General features: G+C 43.7%; 1 protein-coding gene across 1 annotated transcript in view; it reads left to right on the forward strand.

The window, feature by feature from the left end:
* Positions 1–5,758: 5,758 nt before the first annotated feature.
* The window catches only part of cntfr (ciliary neurotrophic factor receptor), a 200,929-nt gene continuing 188,920 nt past the window's right edge, over positions 5,759–17,767 (forward strand). Inside the window, exon 1 of the mRNA XM_034601828.1 lies at positions 5,759–6,039. The gene's annotated coding sequence lies outside the window, so the exon portion shown is untranslated. The remainder of the gene's footprint in view (positions 6,040–17,767) is intronic.

Raw genomic sequence — 17,767 nt, forward strand, 5'->3', positions numbered from 1 at the left:
GCTACAAAAAATTTTTTTCGACCAGTTTATAAAAACTGATCCATTAAAACCCATTACATGACAACTGTGGAAATCGGGTCTCTTGTGGGTGAGCAAGGAATTACGACAAGAAAACCTGCAGTCTGTGTAGTGCTACTGTAAATGGGCCAAAAAAACCTTTGTCTGTTAAAAACTGCATATAGAACCTGAAGTCAGTCATAACAAGCTTCACATGAGCCTAATGCAGAATCAGATGAAGGAGATCAAAATACTCAAACTGGCTAAACCTCCTTATTAATCTTGAAATGGCAGCTCCTTGGCCTCGTGCCACGTTGTAAAATGTGGTTTTGAAGTCCTTAATTGCAAAGTTCCTGAAAGTCAGAACAAATTGTACCACTTCCTATATCCAAGGAGGATTCTTGTGGCCTCATCAAGTCTTGATCAGCCACTTTGCTGCATCGAGTATTTAATCCTGCTGCAGCTGACCCTATGCAAATGCTCTCACTATCTGCAGCCCTGCAGAGACTGCAGTGAGATGTTTTAGTGTCATCTGCTCTATTCAACGTTTTGTAAAAATAGCCCAACGCCTGCAACAACTCTTTTTCAGGGTTTGAATGTGCAGCCACATAAACTTTGTGATGCACATTGTGATGTCACACAACTGTATATTTTTTTATTTTAAGCTGGTTTCATATGATGTTTTACTGTTTCCCCATTAAGCCCAAATAGCAGAGTGATTCTCATTATGTACTGTGTTGGGTAATGGGAACAAATACTGTTTGTTGTATTTCTAGTATGCATTGAATATTGTCCCTGTTATCCATTTGCCCTTCAACAATGTCAGTGACAGATTCTTCCTCTTCTTCAACTCGAGTTGCTTTTATTAATGCGCCGAAGTCTATATAATATAATGTGTTATGAGAGAGAATAACACAGTGGTGGTGCGCGACTGTTTTATCTTTTTATTTATTCCCTATTTGAATCCCTATTGAATGTTGCCTTGGTAACAACTACTCCTACTGGGCTCCAACAAAAAAAGTCTCCGTGGCGGCTTATAAATAATATTATGATTTAATAATTTCATTTATTTCTACCCAATTTGGGACTTTCAACATTTCAAGAAGTTGTTGACCCTTATATTGTTTATGATTTCTGGCTGTAGGCAAGTGTACGCTGCTCCGCATTGATGCCCTTGCTCAGACTAATGCCTTTTGCAATCCCAGGGGACGTGTATTTCCATACTTTGTTCTAAGAAGTTATTCCTAGCAAAGAAATATACGAAAGATGAACCTGAGCACACGAGGGTCGCCTGTAATTACTATGGTGCTAATGATGAAGCGAGTTTTATTTTAGTTTGGCTCAGGAGTTCATGGTCAGTGAGAGGACGGAGTTGATGTGGGATTCAAGGAAACAATTGTTTGGCAGATACTATACTTGCATACTTCATACAGTAAAGGTACCTAAACTGCAGTTCTTCCCCACTGAATTTTTCTCCCTCTATAGCACTAGAGCCAGTAAAAGTACTGACTGGAACATTTGGCCCAAAAAAAAGGAGTAATGAGGTCAAGGTGCTAGAAGCAATGCCTAAAAAAAAACCCATTAACTAACATTTAACCCGCTTAACAAACCCAAATATAACACATGGACGGCTGCCTTGTATTAAGAGATGGCTCTTTAGAGAATATCTGACCTACTTGCCTAAATTGATTCTAACGGTGGCAAGTTTCATTTGATGCCTACCATCAGTCCCCGCATCTGCACTGAGCTGTGGATATTTGGAAATTGACTGAAGGTGTTTGTCTGTCAGGTGGATCCCTGTGATAATCTGGTGACGTGCCCTGAAGAGGGCATTTGAAATCAGTCAATCCACTTAGTTTCTGGCTTCGAGGCAAAGCTGTAGTTTCATGCCTGGGATCAAAAAGGAGCAAAACTCTCACGGAGGTGTACTCCTGCATTATATTCACTGTCACCCAGTTCTCCGCCAACATTTGTTTGGTTTGGGTGTATTTTTTTAACGTTCACTGAACCCAAAAGTCAATGTTCCCCTAATGTAGTTCAGGAAATGTTTCTTTGTGTTCCCAGAACATTTGGGAACTTTCCGCAAACAGCAAATCTAGAGGTGTAGGAACAGAGAGTTGTGGTTATTGTCTGTTTTCCACCTTATACCTTACATTACACACAGCACGGCACCAGACTTCTGCCTCTATCCTCATTGGCTCACCTTTCCATTCCTGTCTCATCTTCTGTCACCGGCTGTCTATCATGGTGGTAATTGGGCGACTGTCTCCTCCTCCTGGGGGGTCGGTGATGGCAACTGCTCAGAGTGTTATCCTGTCTTCTTCCAATCACAGCTCCTCTGATTTGTAAACACCACTTGTAGGGTACTGTGTCCAACTGCAGTCAAAATATAGTTGTAAAGCTTTTATAGATTTAATACAATAATTTGACATTAAGGATTCAACGATAAAGATGTTTATTGAATGTGATGGAAAGTTATATCATCAACCGAGTTCCTTTTAAGGAGAGTCCTCTGAACTTTGGGATTTATTCAGCTTCCAAATTAAATTGGGCAACCATTTCATATTAAAGTAAGACATAACTTGATAAAAGTAAGTGATTAATACCAAAAATCTGTCCTTACATCTTTGTTTTCATGCAATCTCATTAAAGCTGAGGCAGAATGTGATTACACAGCTGATTTTCATTTTTTATTTTAGAAGCAAGTTTATTTCTCTCAGGGACATCTATATAATTTGTGGCCTTTGTGTCAGTTATTACTAATTGCCATGAAGGGCACTGTGATAAATTGAGGTCAAATCAGGGAACTACATTAATGGGTGAATATATAAAGCTATAGTAACACTACTGTCGCTGTACAGTAATTACAGTTATTACTCATTACTGCTTTTATTATATTAACATTAGGGAACGATGAATTCTCCAGGGATCTGAAGCTGCACTGCTTCCATCAGGTATGAAGGAGTGCAGGGGGACAGTACTTCCACTACAACAGCCAGCACATGTCAGTTCACTGCACACATGCAACAAGCATGTAGTGTTAAAACCCATTATCGACCAATGTGGTTCCTAACAGCCAGAGCACAGCCACAGTATCAGTGACGGCATCGTGCCATGTAGTCAAAATCACAGCCTGTCTCAATCAGCCTTGGCAGCAGCTGATCGCAGCCGTTTAACAGAGACTAGAGCTGATAAACCAGCTCCACTAGTCACAGTTATTAGTTCACCTGCAGTGATGGAGAGGGAGCCTGTGCAGCCACAGCTGAGACTGCCCAGAAATGGCCGACTACCTAATACTACACAACACTAAGGGGAAAATACATGACATGGCAATGCAGAAATTGGCAAACAAGGGAGGAACATATGAAAATTGTATAATTGCACAATATAAAGAGGAGAAGCGAAGCAGTGGAATTGTTGTGTAGTATTTTACTGAACCTCAATACTCCTGTCATTGCATTGTCCATAGAACCAATGTAACAGTTACCACGTTAGCGTGAGTATGTGTTTTGTTTTTGCTGTGTTGTGTTGTCTTTTGTAAAAGTTTGTTTGCATGAGATTTTGTCTGCATCTGTTTTGTTCAGGCGGATTGTGCTTGAGCTGCAGCTACACAAGATTTGTACTAGATCAAAATTAGTGGTATGATGCCACACGTGGACAAAAGCCAAGTGTCTGCAAGCGGCACAGTGGTTGGTAATAAACAGTGTGACTTCACCGACACTGTGCCAACATCACATGATTAATAAATAAATCCTTTTTCAAAAGCCAAGGGTACACGCATGGGATTGATTTCAACACAATAGTGAGTTGCAAAGCAGGTTTATTTTTCTAATGGAATATTTCAGGGAGTGTGAGCACATCAGGGAATTGTTTTTGTTTTTTATAGAGATTGATTTGTGAAGATGCAGCAAAAAAGGCAGATAATTTGCATCCTGATGGAAGGTAAATGGGTTGTTTATCTACTTATGTATGTACAATGTAAAACTGCAGTATTATATTTTCACAGAAGTTTTTATATTAGTGTGCGCAAAGTTTTTTAAATGTTGATTATTGCATTGCTGAATAATGATCTTACGTTAAAATGCCAAACATTCACATTCCTCATCATATGGCCTTGACCAAGTTAATGGTTGTCCCACCCCCCCCCCCCCCCCCCACGGCCCTTTTAAGGAGAGCGTCCATCCATTCATTAATTATCATTACTGCTTATCCATTAAGAGGTTTGGCTCAGGTTTGGGTTTGTTTTTCACCCGTGTGGTTGTATGACTGCTCGTGGTTTCTTTGCGTGTCTGACAGATTGTTAGCAAAATGTTCACGTGCCCATATCTCGAGTACTGAAGTGGTTGAGAAGAGGTTTCAGGGTAGAAAAGTTGCACCTTTTGTTCCCCTATGAAGTAATAATTTGTGCAGCCAGACCTACCTCCACAATGCTGAATGAGTCTGGCTTTGTGAGTAGAGGCCAAGTCAGATGTCTTTGTATGGGCGCTCTGGCACAGTCACACCTTCAGGCCTTGATGTGTTTAACTGGCGTTTTGAATTGTGCTCGTAATCATAGAAAATATCCTCCTGGGTATTATTGTGATAATAAATGACTTTCAGCGGTGATTCATTTCTGTCCTGAGGTTCTCCAGAGCAGCGGCGTGACGCTGAACGTTCCTGAACGTTACATGATAAATGTGTCAGGAGCTGATCAACCATCCATTGGTATGCATGTAGTCTGAATGCTGCACTGGCTGCATTAGTTATGATGAATAATGATATGATTTGTGGTCTTGGCGAGCTGTCGGATTTATTTCCCGAGAATCTTTTCTCTCGAGAGACAGTTTGTCATCACCTCAACTCGCACCATCCTATCGTGCTGTGGCTTTAAATAATATATATGGCTGTGGCATTTTGAAAATGTACTTCTTCGGGGCGACCACTATATATTTCACTTGATGCACTTCATCTGTGGTGTTTTCCATTGTTGTTCTTCAAGGTGTAATAGCTGTTATGCAATTGTATCAGCCTTGCAACAGAAGGTCAGCTTTAAAAGGTTTCCATTACTGAAAAGGTCAGTGCTTCCAGGTGTGAAGCTGCACCAGCACACCAGAGAGGGAAACGTCAAAAACATTGAACAAAACATGTAATTGGGCGAATTGTCTCTAATTGCACTAGATCTATTATTCTTTTGTTTTCTGTGTGACTCTGTTCACTTGGTTGCTCTTTACATTTGGTAATAGGCAACAATACGATGCACATTAAAGTTTGTCTTGTTTTACATTTATAATTATTGTAAGCTCAAGCTCTGAGTTGATGCATCAAATTGTTTCAATTAATCAATAACAAGGCTTTAGGTTAATTGTTTTAACTCACAAAATCAAATGTTTGCTGCATATTGTTCGGCCACTGGGACCGAACCTGACCAAAAGCCAAACATCCTCTCTAAGTATTAGTGTTTATACTGTATGTGTGTGTGCGTGTCTTGCACACATGCATCTGAATACCCATTGCTCCTCTCGTTCTCACTCTTTATAAATGTGTGTGTACATGCTGTGTGTCCGTGCATGTGTGTGTGTGTGCACATCTATTATGTGTGTGGGCTGTTCCCTCCACTACCCTGAGCGGTGGCTAGGGGGTGCACTATGGACACGGTGTGTGGATGGGTGAGAGAGGGAGAGGGAGAGAGAGAGCAACAGACAGAGAGTGAGAGTGTGTGCGTGTGTGCGTGTGTGTGTGTGTGTGTGTGTGTGTGTCTTTGTAATGTATTCCTGCCTGTGGCTGGGCTGGTCACATGGGGAGAGCAGCCTGTTTAAAACAGCCTCGGCTTGCTCTCTCAGAGCAGTGCGAGACGCAGAGACAGACGCACACGTTCTCCCTCTCTCCCCGCTCTCTTTCATGCACACACACACATGCTCATGCACGCAGACGGCAACTGTCCTCTATCGGACTGACACACCACACACGCTGGGATAGACACACTCCCCTTTGCTACAGTGGAGAAGAGGATAAGAAGTGACATATCAGGAAAAAACTGAAATACAGAAAAAGAGGAGGTTCACAGTGAGTAGCCCATTGATTTTCATTCATTTGATTTGAATTTATTTTATTTTGTTGCATTTTTTTGGGGGGACTTTGGTCTTCTTCAGCGCTGCCTGACCAGGACCTGACAGGGAAAGAGAGTTGGATGGAAGGGACTGAGGGACTGTGACACAAAAAAAGGGAAGGAAGGAATAGCCAGGAGCAAAGGAGAGGTGGCAGAGGATAGTGATGTGGGGCTAGTGCAACAGCGGAATACCTCTCCATCAATCTCTCCCTCTGTCTGTGGGATCTAATGCTGTTAATTAGCAGCGTGCGCTTGGAATGAGAGGAATGCCACTGCACGGAGCTGGAGTGGGGTTGGCTCTCGACTCTTTTCTGTGTGTGTCTGTGTGTCTGTGTGTCCCATGTCCTCCCTGTCCTCTTGTGTTTTGTATGCTGGCTGCATTGTGGAGGACGGCCGAGCGGATGCTTAGCGGACTCCCCGAGACGCACGCTGCTTCGGCTGTGATTTATAGAAATGTATTGATATGCAGATGGGAGATGATGGACCCGTCACAGTACTCTGTTGCAGCGATATGAGTGATGTGTCGGTGGGGGGAGAGGACAGGGAGTCTCTCGCCTGCCTCTTCTCTGCCTGTCCCTCTCTTGTCCTCCTGCCTCGCCTCCCATTTCCCTCCCTGCGTGCTGCCGCTGCCGCCACTGATCTCTCCTCTCTGACACTGTCCCTCCTCGTCTCTGTCACGTCTTTTCATTAACTTTTCTCCCTGTTTGCATATCCCCCCTCTGTTTCTGTGTGTCTCCTAAGCTCTACACGCTCTTTATTTCATCCAGCTTCCACTCTATCTGCATCCCCCTCCACCACCACCACCTCACAAACCCCACGCTGGTACATGCTGGTGGAGATTGCTCAGTTGCGTAGAAAGGGAGAGAATCGCAGAGTTGTGAAGAGGGAAGGAGGGGAGGGAAAGGGGAGAAGAAAGAGAGAGGAATGAAGGAGAAAGTGGAAGGAGAGGAGGGAGGGGAGGTGGGGGGGCATTGAAAAGGCTGACACTGGCTTGGACAATTAGCCAGGGGAGTCCGTCCTGGGGTGCTATTCTGAGAGGGGCTTTGGCCCCTGGGCCCTGGGCGCTGGGTCACGGGATGCCTTGACCCCCCCAGTCGACAGCTAGGCATGGGAGCCATTATCACAGCCTGATTGATTAGCACTGAGCGGAAATCCCTTTTCTCTTCACTCCTTGGGAGAAAAAGACGGGAGCTTTTTGTCCTTTTGCTGCTGCTGGTTTAGTATCTGCCGGCATGAATGTGCAAAGCTCTGGCTCTTTTTCTTTTTTCTTTCCTACTGTTGTCAGTTATGGAGGTCTGGTCTCCATATATCTCCCCTCTCTCTTTCTCTCTCTCCCTCACTTCTTTCTCCCAGACAACTTTTCTGTGTGTGTGTGTGTTTGAGTGGGCACAATATTTATTTAACCACAACACAGTTTTCCTCTGAGAGAGATTCTGCAAAGATTTGCTCTGAGACTTCTCCATAGTCAGACATCCGATCTGATTGCGTTTTCCACGTGCACGTGTTTCGGCTTCTGTGAGGTGTGCACCTGCAGACGCTGCGTGTGTTTTGTCGAGACCTCCTGGAAGTTGTCGAGGGAGAAGGGGAGTGGAGGTGCGAGAGAGATGGATAACTTATAAAAAAGAGATGTGAAGGAAAATATAGTAAAAGAGAAGAATAGTGGGGAGAAATATACTAGTGGACAGCTTGGGAAATTGAGCTTCTCTCCTCAGACTGTGTGTTTTCCCTTTATTGTGCCTGCATCTCCATCTCATTCCTCGGTTTTGATCCTCCCCAGTCCCATCCCTCGCTACTTTTTGCCCTCCCTCAACACCCCCCCCCGCCTCCTCAGACTGGGGAGTTTAGCGGGGTGTTTAGCCCAGCTCACGGCTGATCAAAGCAGTGTGTGTCAGACCGGGCTTAGCCCAGGCACTCCTAATGGAGCACCGTTTTCATGCCTAGTTGGTGGTGGAACGGGTGGGAGAGATGGGAGGTGGTAGGGGGGGGGGTGAGAGAAAGGGGGTGCAAGTAGAAAGACTGACAGAAAGAGTTCAAGGGAGGAAAAGGCAGCTATGCAGGGCAGGCAGATGGAGAAATGGGTTCAAATATGAATGGTACAGGCGAGAAGAGACGAGGCGAAAGGAGTGAGAGATGGTAATGATTAACAAAACAAGGAAAAGGTGAAGAAATGCAGACGAGAGCAGAGACAGTGGCTGTCAGGAGCAGACAGAGGAGCTCAGAGCTGAGGAGAGTCAGGCTGTACATGACTTCCCAGTGTACTTTCTTTTTTTCTAGTGGAGGGACCGATTACCAACAGGGCATATACAGTGTAGCCCGGCACAGGATAGCTTCCACACATGGTTTGGTTTTGGGCTGGAAACAACACTACACGGGAGCGTGAGCGTGTGTGCGTGCGTGCGTGTGTGTGTGTGTGTGACAGAGTGTGTGTGTTAAGCATCTGTGTGCCCGTCTGTGTCCCTTTATGCCAAGCAGCAGACATACATTCACGTGAAGTCTACATATATAGATTTTTCACTGACGATAAAAACTAAGACTTCTTTGCACGTTGACCCTGAAATTGGAAGTTTGACTCCTCATTGACAGATTTTTAGTTTAAAAGGAATGTTCTCAGTAGAGCACGAATAAAAAGTTGCAGTTTGTTGATATGTGAAAAAAAGTCCTACAATTGGAAACTTGCATCTGATTAACCCATCAAGACCAGATGCAACATATGCATCTCCCTCTGCGATGTGTGTTTGTCATTGGTTTTGTTGTTTTCAAGATGTGTGACCGATTTTCCGAAAATTCGATGAAATGCGTTATGTGAATTTTTTTATTTCCATGCAGTTTCAACCAGAGAAAAAGTTTTTCAAGTCGCACTTCGTCAAGGTTTAGTGAGTGGCTGACAAAATCGGTTACAGGGTCTCTTAAACCTTTAATTTTCCTCTGACGCTGATAGAAGCGTGTGATACAAACAGAACACAACATGAAATACAACTGGAAATCACAACAATTGTGCTCGTTTCCAACCGTATCCAGTTAGTAGGGTAAATGCAATGAACCACGGTGAAAGTTTCGAGACCTCAAATAATTTTATTTCACGCTTCCACCAGCGTCAGAGGCTGAAAATAAATAAAGGTTTCCGTGAATGTCAAGGTTTTAGGAGGCGTCTTTTGTCCCAGTGGAGTTAAGGAGTCTATGCTGAAAAAGAGTGATGGCCTTTTAAAAAGATGCTCAAAGAACTGGAATGTAAAAATTCTACCAACAGCAGAATGAATGAATCACTAAACTAGTGACACTAGTTTATATTCAGTGTCAGGGTTACATAAAAGTTTTTATATACTTCTGAACTTTACTTTCCCTCTATCCTCTCCTTTCCTTCCTCTCATTCTTTCCTTTCAACTCTTTCTCGCCTGATATATCATCACTAATCCATTTACTTACTTGTCTTTACCTCCATCGCTCACCCTCTCACTGACTCATCCTTTACCCCTTCATCCCTCTTTCACTCCTGCTCTTATGGGCTGTTCACACGCATGGATTCATAAAAGCTGGGACAGCGTCGGCTGCTGTCATTGTGAATGAGTCGCGGCTTTGACGCCCTGTGCCTCCCCCCCCGCCCTCGCTCAGCTTGACAGACTCAAAAGAGCCCGGCCGCACTACAGGGAGAAGTTTAGAGGCTCAGACACAGTCGGAGCGACAGCCAGTGACATTCATCTTGATTTCAGTGGAAACGGAAGCTCAGAGTTATTTACTGCTACATTATGCAAAGGAACTTTTAAAAATTGTTATTCTCTGTGACCTGTCTTCAAGTTAGCAGAATATAAAAAATAGTTTGTGGATTGTTGGTGTGTGCAGGCATCGGAGATTAAATACACCCGCAATACAACTGATTCATGACCGGCCAGATACCGCCAACTACTTTTATCCACATGTGTGAACGCACTGTTACTCCCTTAGGTCCACTCTGTCTTACCTCCTCTACACTCCTCTTTTTTTCCTCCTCTCCTCTCCTCTCCCATCCCTGGCTTGCAATGCTGGTGTTTATGCTTCAGACAGAAGAAAGGTAAGGTAAAACTAGGATAATATTTCCCCTAACATACTTACTGCCTGGGTAAACATCCTCCGACAGATGTCCGAGTGCGGGTCTGATCAGAGCAGCGCAGGGGCCGCGAATCTCACTGCTGTAACATACACAAAGCCAACAAATTGGAAGCCGGTGTGGAGATGTGTGTGAGCGGACTGAGAGGTAGGGAGGTATGGAGAGTTAGTCACCTTGAAAACAAAAGGTTTTTCTGGAGGGAGATTAGTCCTGAAACTTTCTTTTTGGTAGCAAAGGGCGTTACAGGAAACTTTCAGGTCAACTTTGATCAATGGACAGATTCATTGCTAAAACTTGTTGGCACGAAAAACATTAAATTTATGCCAGATAATGTGTCTGTTTCTTAGGAAACACTCTCACACGTCAACCGGTTGGAATCTTCTTCTCAACCAAAGAAAAGCGATAGAAATGTTCAAAGCTGAACCTCATTTGATTTAAAAAGGGCGTCGAAAGGATTTGGGTCTGATAAGAGTGAGAATCTAGAGTCGTAAGGGAAGAATTGAATGGTAGATTTTGGTAAGCGTGTTGCTGTGTGTGTGTGTGTGTGTGTGTGTCTGTGTGTGTGTGTGTGTGTGTGTGTGTGTGTGTGTGTGTGTGTGTGTGTGTGTGTGTGTGTGTGTGTGTGTGTGTGTGTGTGTGTGTGTGTGTGTGTGTGTGTGTGTGTGTGTGTGCCAACAGAGACGTATCACATGCCTCTGTTGAAACAAATGCGGTTGCGAGCTCCCACTCTCCCCCGTCGACCCTGTGTCTCTCTTTAGTTAGATGTGCCGCTTGCTGTGTGCTTTTATCTAAATACACCTGAGGCTTTGAGAACATGACAAGATTTTGTTAAGATTTGGCCCCAATTAAGCAGCTTCACACGTGTCTCAGAGATCCAAGTTTAACGACTGTTTCCTCTCTGCACCCCGAGCTGGAAGATCTGGCTCAGAGGGGGACTTGGGTGTGTAATTATTTCGGTAATCCAAAACGACTCGTGTGCTTTCTTTGTACATTTTTAATATGGCGAGAACATGAAGATATTAAACCCCTCTCTAATGCCACAGCTCATAACATGCCCTCCAACATTGGATCAGAACCTTTTAAATTATAGAAAGTTGTGAAATATATGTAAAGAAAGAAAAGTCTCTTTCTGTGGTTGTGAATCTCCGTGCTTGGTTTGTAAATTGATATTTTTCTAAACTTGTATATTTCTGCTGCCTTTTTGTTCTATTTGCTTCTGCTTTTTTTTTTTTTGTGCCTCCGAGTCAGGGTCTGTCAGTTTGTCTTTTCATCTGTCAACTCTTGTGTGTGCCAGTGGGTCAGTGTGCGTGTCAGTTTGTGTGCGTACATGTGTGAGTCTCAGCTGTACTTTCTCCACTCAGCCCCTGTAGCATTCTTGCAGCGCGGACGATAGAAGATTTTGACTCCTAACTTTCTGATCAAAGCTAACGAGGGATGAAAGGAGGGAAACTGAGAAAACTGTTAATGACTCTGTACGCCCCAACCCGCCGCCATCCATACCCATCCACATACACACACTCCAAAGTTTCCTCTAGGCCTGTCACATTTTTCCAGAAATGAAAACTAATTTGCAATGACACACAATTGGTCCGAATGCATTCAAATGATCCCCCCCTCGTCAACAATGGGCTGCATATTCTTGCAGATAAATCTTGACGCACGGTTGTGCACTTGTTGGCCTCAGCAAACTTTTCTCCTAGATCACAAGGCAAACTATTCCAAACTGTCCTCAGTGCTTATCTGTAAAGATTGTATTAGAATATTAACTTTCAAATGAATGTTTGAATTTCTGTCTCCTGCCATCTGAAGGCAGTTCACAGACTAACACGCTACACGACATGTGCGCTGCAAACTCGAGTGCGTGCATATGCCAGAAACATACACACCCATCTTTGCATTGAGACACATTAAGTGCTCGCATTCAACATAATTTCCTCAGACACGAGCACATTGTATATTTAAATGCATCTTGAGGACAAGCAGAGCAGAGTAAATATGCCTCCAGGCAACGGCGCAATATAGTACAGTATGTATCCAGTGCAGGAATACATGATGAAACTTGTGAGGGAGTCATTGAGCACATCTCTGAGCTGTAGATGTGCGATTGGTTTTTCATCCATCCTCTGTTTAGCATCCAGTCCCATAGACCTGCTAACGTGTTTGATCCTTTAAATACTGGAAATAATATTGGCAAATTAGCTCAGCACATGTTTTTTTTTTTCTATATTGGCTGAACGATTACCCCTGGTGTTCACTTGTGGTCCCACTAGATAAAAGCAAATAAAGCCTGTTTGTTATCACATTGCCATGTTAATAAAAACAGCATGTAGCACCTTTTTTAAATTGGTTAAATCAATTGCATCTAGATGTATCTGCCATCTGTGGAGGCTTTTCATCTGCTCTGCCATGGGTTTGTAGGCCATTGATCAAAAGCTACTTATGTCTGTGACCTTTCTCCCTTTCACTGCATTTATGACGAGTTCTGATAAATGCAGCATTAGCCTGCCTGCAACATATCTGCTGTCATCAGTTATACGCCTGCCATCACTACCTCCTTTTGAAGAAATGCATATGTGAGCAGACATGTATAGTTTGATGTATACATTAATCATTTAAAGGAAAAGCTGAGGGGTAATCTTTGATCCTGTATGTGCTGTAAAAAAATATATTATAATAAAGCCACCACTTTTATTTAAATAGCAATTTTTTTCAGTTGTTACTCTCATATGTCTTTTAATGTACAAGTCCAATGCCTGTTCCAAATATGCTTGTTTGGAACGGTTGCAGCTTTCTTCTTGAAACTGTAAAAGTAGTTGAGCCGCGAAGTAAAGACCAGCTGCAGGACTCAGTCCACAGAACTCTGAAGCCGAGCCACTGCTGCACAAAGAGCTTCTCACCTGGTTATTCCCAGTCTGGTGAAGCTGGACTCAGTGAGCAGAACCCCCAACTAGAGAAGTCGTTGTCGTCACTTCAGTTTTTTTTTAATACTGAGTGCATCACAATGACACAGACTCTGCACTTCTTTGCCCCCTTATGGAAGTGTGAATGCGATAAGATGAACAGTTCAGAAATATGAGAAAAGCTAAAGAAGGGAGGTCGGGTATCGCTAACTGCAGACAAGACGTGTGGTCACTTCTTGTGGGAGAGGAGACACTGGGAGGTCGACCGAAGTGCCACGAACAGTTGAGTCTAACAAAGAGAAAGGATGTTCTCACCTGAGACGGCATGAGGGAATACAGGAGACGAGGAAGACCTTACAGGAGGAGGCTGTGAATCCTTGAGGGAGAGATTAAGAGAGACGAGATGACTGTAAAGAAGACTGGAGAGGTGAGCGGGAGGCTAACAACAAGAGTGATTTGTGGTAGGAAAAAGGAGACAAACACTGGAGATTCAATCGTGGCGCAGTTTTACAACAGGATGCCATCAGGCGTGATTGGGACCAGAAGGAAAGTGGCAATGAGAGGATAGACCTCGCTGAGTGTGACGGCAAATGTAGGAGGTGTGTGGGTGATGGGAGGAAATTAGAGGGAGAGAATGATGACTAACACGTACGACTGTAATCTGTGTTACTGGAGAAGAAAGGATGGTGAGCAGGAGGGAGCTCAACACCATTATGGCCTCTATTGATTGAGACAGAGAAGAAGAGGTGCTAAGATTAGAGAAAATGGGAAAAGAGGGAAAAGTGTTTCAAATGCAGTTGCAGTCACAATTTGGAATTTTGTTTTTTTACCAAAATAACCTGAAAAAATTAGTAAATTAGATTTTTCCTTCACGAGCCGTATGGAAAGCTGCAACACCGCCGTCTTCGTTAATTTGCACGTTTACTTTTTGTATCAAACTCAAGCTGAGACATGACATCATCGTCCCTGTGTGTAGAAAACGGCTCTGGGATGGTGCCGTATTATTAATAATGCACCGCGTTAAAAATGCATGAATTTTCCATCAATTGGAAAATGAACATTAGGGCACTTTTTTTTTTCTCTACATGATAATGACATGCAGATGGCTACATCCTGTTGGTCCTGCAAGATATTTATTTAATATTTATTACATTAACGAATGCATATAGGCTATTAAAAGCCTTCGTGCTCTGTTTCTGGCACTGCTAACTGTACGTGTGTATGTGTGTGTTTGTTTGTGTGTTTATGGTTGTGTATCCTTATGTCTTTCTAATGTCTGTGTCCACTCAAGTGTGAGAAGCCGCTGCCTGTACACGTCTGTTGTTGCTCACGTCAAGCTCTTTCCATAACCGTCCATAGGTTTGCATTTTGGGCGTGTATACGACGCACACTTGCCTTTATGCACAAGCGTGTATGAGTGAGTGCCTCTCTCAGAGCTGGAGGCTTTTAATCTATTAAAGCCTGATCCTTAAACACTAATCAATGCAGCCTTTTATATTTCCATTACAGTGCAGAGGGAAAGGGATAAATAAAGCATGACCGTGGAGCTCAGTGGCGGCCACATAACAATGAAAGATCCCCACGGTTGTTCAAACAGACACAGAGAGGCTCGACTTAATTGTGTCAAAAACAGGTTGCAGTGCTCTGTGGTGGTAGATTCTTCTCCATCATTATTTTTGACACTCGCGTACTTATTGTCGTTCTGAAATGTTGTTTTCTGGGACTATTTCCTTCATCGGTGGTGTGAATGAATGCTAATGAACTTCCTGTTCCCTTGACTGACAGTGTGTCTCTAGAAATGTATGCTATGATTATTTTTTTTTGCCAGAATTCACTGTCCCATTTTTATGTATTAATGCTGCAAGTCGAGTCCCTCTGCAAGGTTGGCTGATTTTCAATTATATATTATAGTATGTTATTATATTTCCAGTTCCTGACACTTTAGGTCTTATTTTGATAGTTTTGGTCATTGTTTCAATTGGCTAAGTTAATATTGTACCCACGGAAACAGTCCCTGAGCTGGAGAGACGTGGTGCCTGCACTCCACCGTCTGACAGGGTAAGAAATGAGCTGTCACACCGGTTGTAAACAAGGCAACAGTAAAACTTTAAAACACAAATGTGAAAATATGCTGGACTGAAATGCCAAAAGGAAAAAGAAGGTGGTCTTTAACAGCAGCATCATGCGTAACCAGAAGGGGTCTCTGAGAACTTTTCTACTACACTTAAATCTGTGTCTCTGTCACTCTTAATCCTGCTAACTAACAGGCAGACAAAACAAAAACATAACCTCCATTAGTGGCGGTAATCGTTTAGTTGTTCGGATCACGTTGTTCACCTCGGGGGTTTGTTTAAAACCTGTATGATCGTTGCACTGAGCACATTTCTTCCCCAACCTGACACTCTCCCCTTCTCCCAGCTCTGGGCAATTAGTTTGGCGAGGGGCAAATTGCCAAATGCTGCAGAAACCAGAGCCAAGATTTAATAAACTGGAATTATAGTTCACCGCTCAAAGGAAATTCCTATTCCTCTCAGCCAACTGGTAAACAGAATAATGAGCATTTCTTTGATTTAAGAAAAGAAAGTCCTCTCTTTATCAGGAGGCTCAAAGAATGGAGGCAAAGCCGGGGCTGTCTCATCTGTGTCTTTTACAATTAAAAGGATGATGAATGTGTGTACTTGACACCTCCTACTTACGTTTAAACAGATAATTGCCTGTGCCTGCATTAGAATATGTGCTTTTTTTAAATGCGCCGCACTCTATTAGCCGACTCCTGTCACTGGCCTCCCACCCCTCTGTCTCCCCTTTTTTTAAAACCTAGCGCGCTCCTTGCTTGCAGTGTTGCATCACATATTCCCTTCAGACCACATTTCACTGGTGATAAATGCACACTGTATCATTCAGCTGTCGGGAGACAACATTTCCAAGCCGTGCAGCTGACGGCATGCCCTCCCGTTTTAGGGATAATTTACAGCAAATGACTGCAGTGCAACAAGAAGCCACACTTGCCCCCCCCCCTACCCCCCTGCTTTTTCCCCCATTTAAACCCACTAAACTGACGGTATTTGTCTCCTCCCACAGCGCACTTTAATAGCAACGTCCGCTTGTGTACATGTCCCTCAACCCCAATTAATTTACTATACTTAAGTGGCGGATTTGCATCAGACTGCGCTAGCCCCTTGGAATATACTTTATTAGTGTTGTCTGGGTTACGCGCACCCCCGCCGCCATTCCCTGCCACCCCACCCGTGCCCTCGAATTCAACATGCACACAAACACATTTATTTCACCGTGCGAAGCCAACAGTAATGCAGGAGTGTTTTTTTTTCTTCTCCGCTTCACTGTGGTAGTTTATTAGCAATGTCTCCTTTGATAGTTGGTGTGCACGCTTGATTATGGCTGAAAGGGAGTGGGCCGGGCGCTGGGCCGGAGAGGAAGTCTGCCTAATGATATTAACAACATCCTTTATTGGGTAGCTACTGCCGACGGAGGGAGTACATGGGCAGGGACCAGGGGAGGGGGGGGGGGGGGGATAGGCCGAAAGAGACGGGGAGAAGGGAGCTGGAAAGAAAAAGGGAAATGGGGGGGAAAGAATTTAGGGTGAATCAAAGAAACATTGTGTGGAGGGAAGGTGGGGGGTGGGGTGCAGGAGCTGGTTACCTTGTCTGGGGATTAAGCAAGAAGCAAAATAAGGAAGGGGTCAATAGACAGGACAGGAAAAAACCCAGAGAGAAATTATGATCCCCGACACAAGTGACCCTGACCCCAGTACTACAGTGGTTGGTAGACTCACTCTGTCTTAATATATTACACAGAACCGTCAGTCCCTCTGTGCCCGGCTAATAGAAACTTTGCAGTCGCATCACAAATTGCCTAGCAACCCCGCCTCGCTCCATCATGGACATCCACCGGGGGATTAGCTGCCTGTAAATAACGGCACAGTGCTTAACAGCTGGAAAACCAGAGATACCTCAAAAAATACGTTGTGATGCTGATTTAAGTCTGGTTTAGTAATGTCAAGTATCAGCGATGATCTGAAAAGTCTGTGCTCACCGGACTGTAATGGTTATCTAGGCAGGTGCTGTGGCTAACAATGCAATACCCGACACCTCAGGGACAGCACTTGAGTGTTTTGTTCTAATTAGATTAAGATGTTTTCCTCTATTTATCATTTTAAGCTTCTATTTATAAGGATAACAGAATTAGGATTTGCTGAATGTGCCTGTGGTCAAAATGCTTTTAGGCGTTCAGTGTTCAAGCAGCAAATTGAAAATATAATATGCAATTTTCCTCTTTTTAAAATGTCTAAAAAGAACAATCCACCAATTTAGAACTATGTCCATCTCTGCTTTACCTTCTTGGGCGGAGGACATTTGGCGAAGGAACAACCAGCCGCCAGCCAGTTTGCCAGTCGGCTGATTTCTCCTTCCACTGTTTGTATTAGTCACTCTTAATGGTTCACGATTGTTCATTGCCGTTGGCTGCGTAACGTGACTACGACTTTACTACATTACCTGATCCGTGAACATGATTTGTTCACATGAGTCGCGTCAGGTAGATTCTCATCAGCAACGTTGGCGAAGACTAACAACTCCCATGATCCCACGCAACTTCTCAACGTCATCGATTTAGGTCTTTTGTCATCATTTTGATTGAGAGACCGTTTAATGGCCGAAATTGCAAATAATACGTTTAATGGCAGCT

This window comes from Hippoglossus hippoglossus, chromosome 12 (genome assembly GCF_009819705.1).
Source record: "Hippoglossus hippoglossus isolate fHipHip1 chromosome 12, fHipHip1.pri, whole genome shotgun sequence".
In the NCBI taxonomy this organism is placed as follows: domain Eukaryota; kingdom Metazoa; phylum Chordata; class Actinopteri; order Pleuronectiformes; family Pleuronectidae; genus Hippoglossus; species Hippoglossus hippoglossus.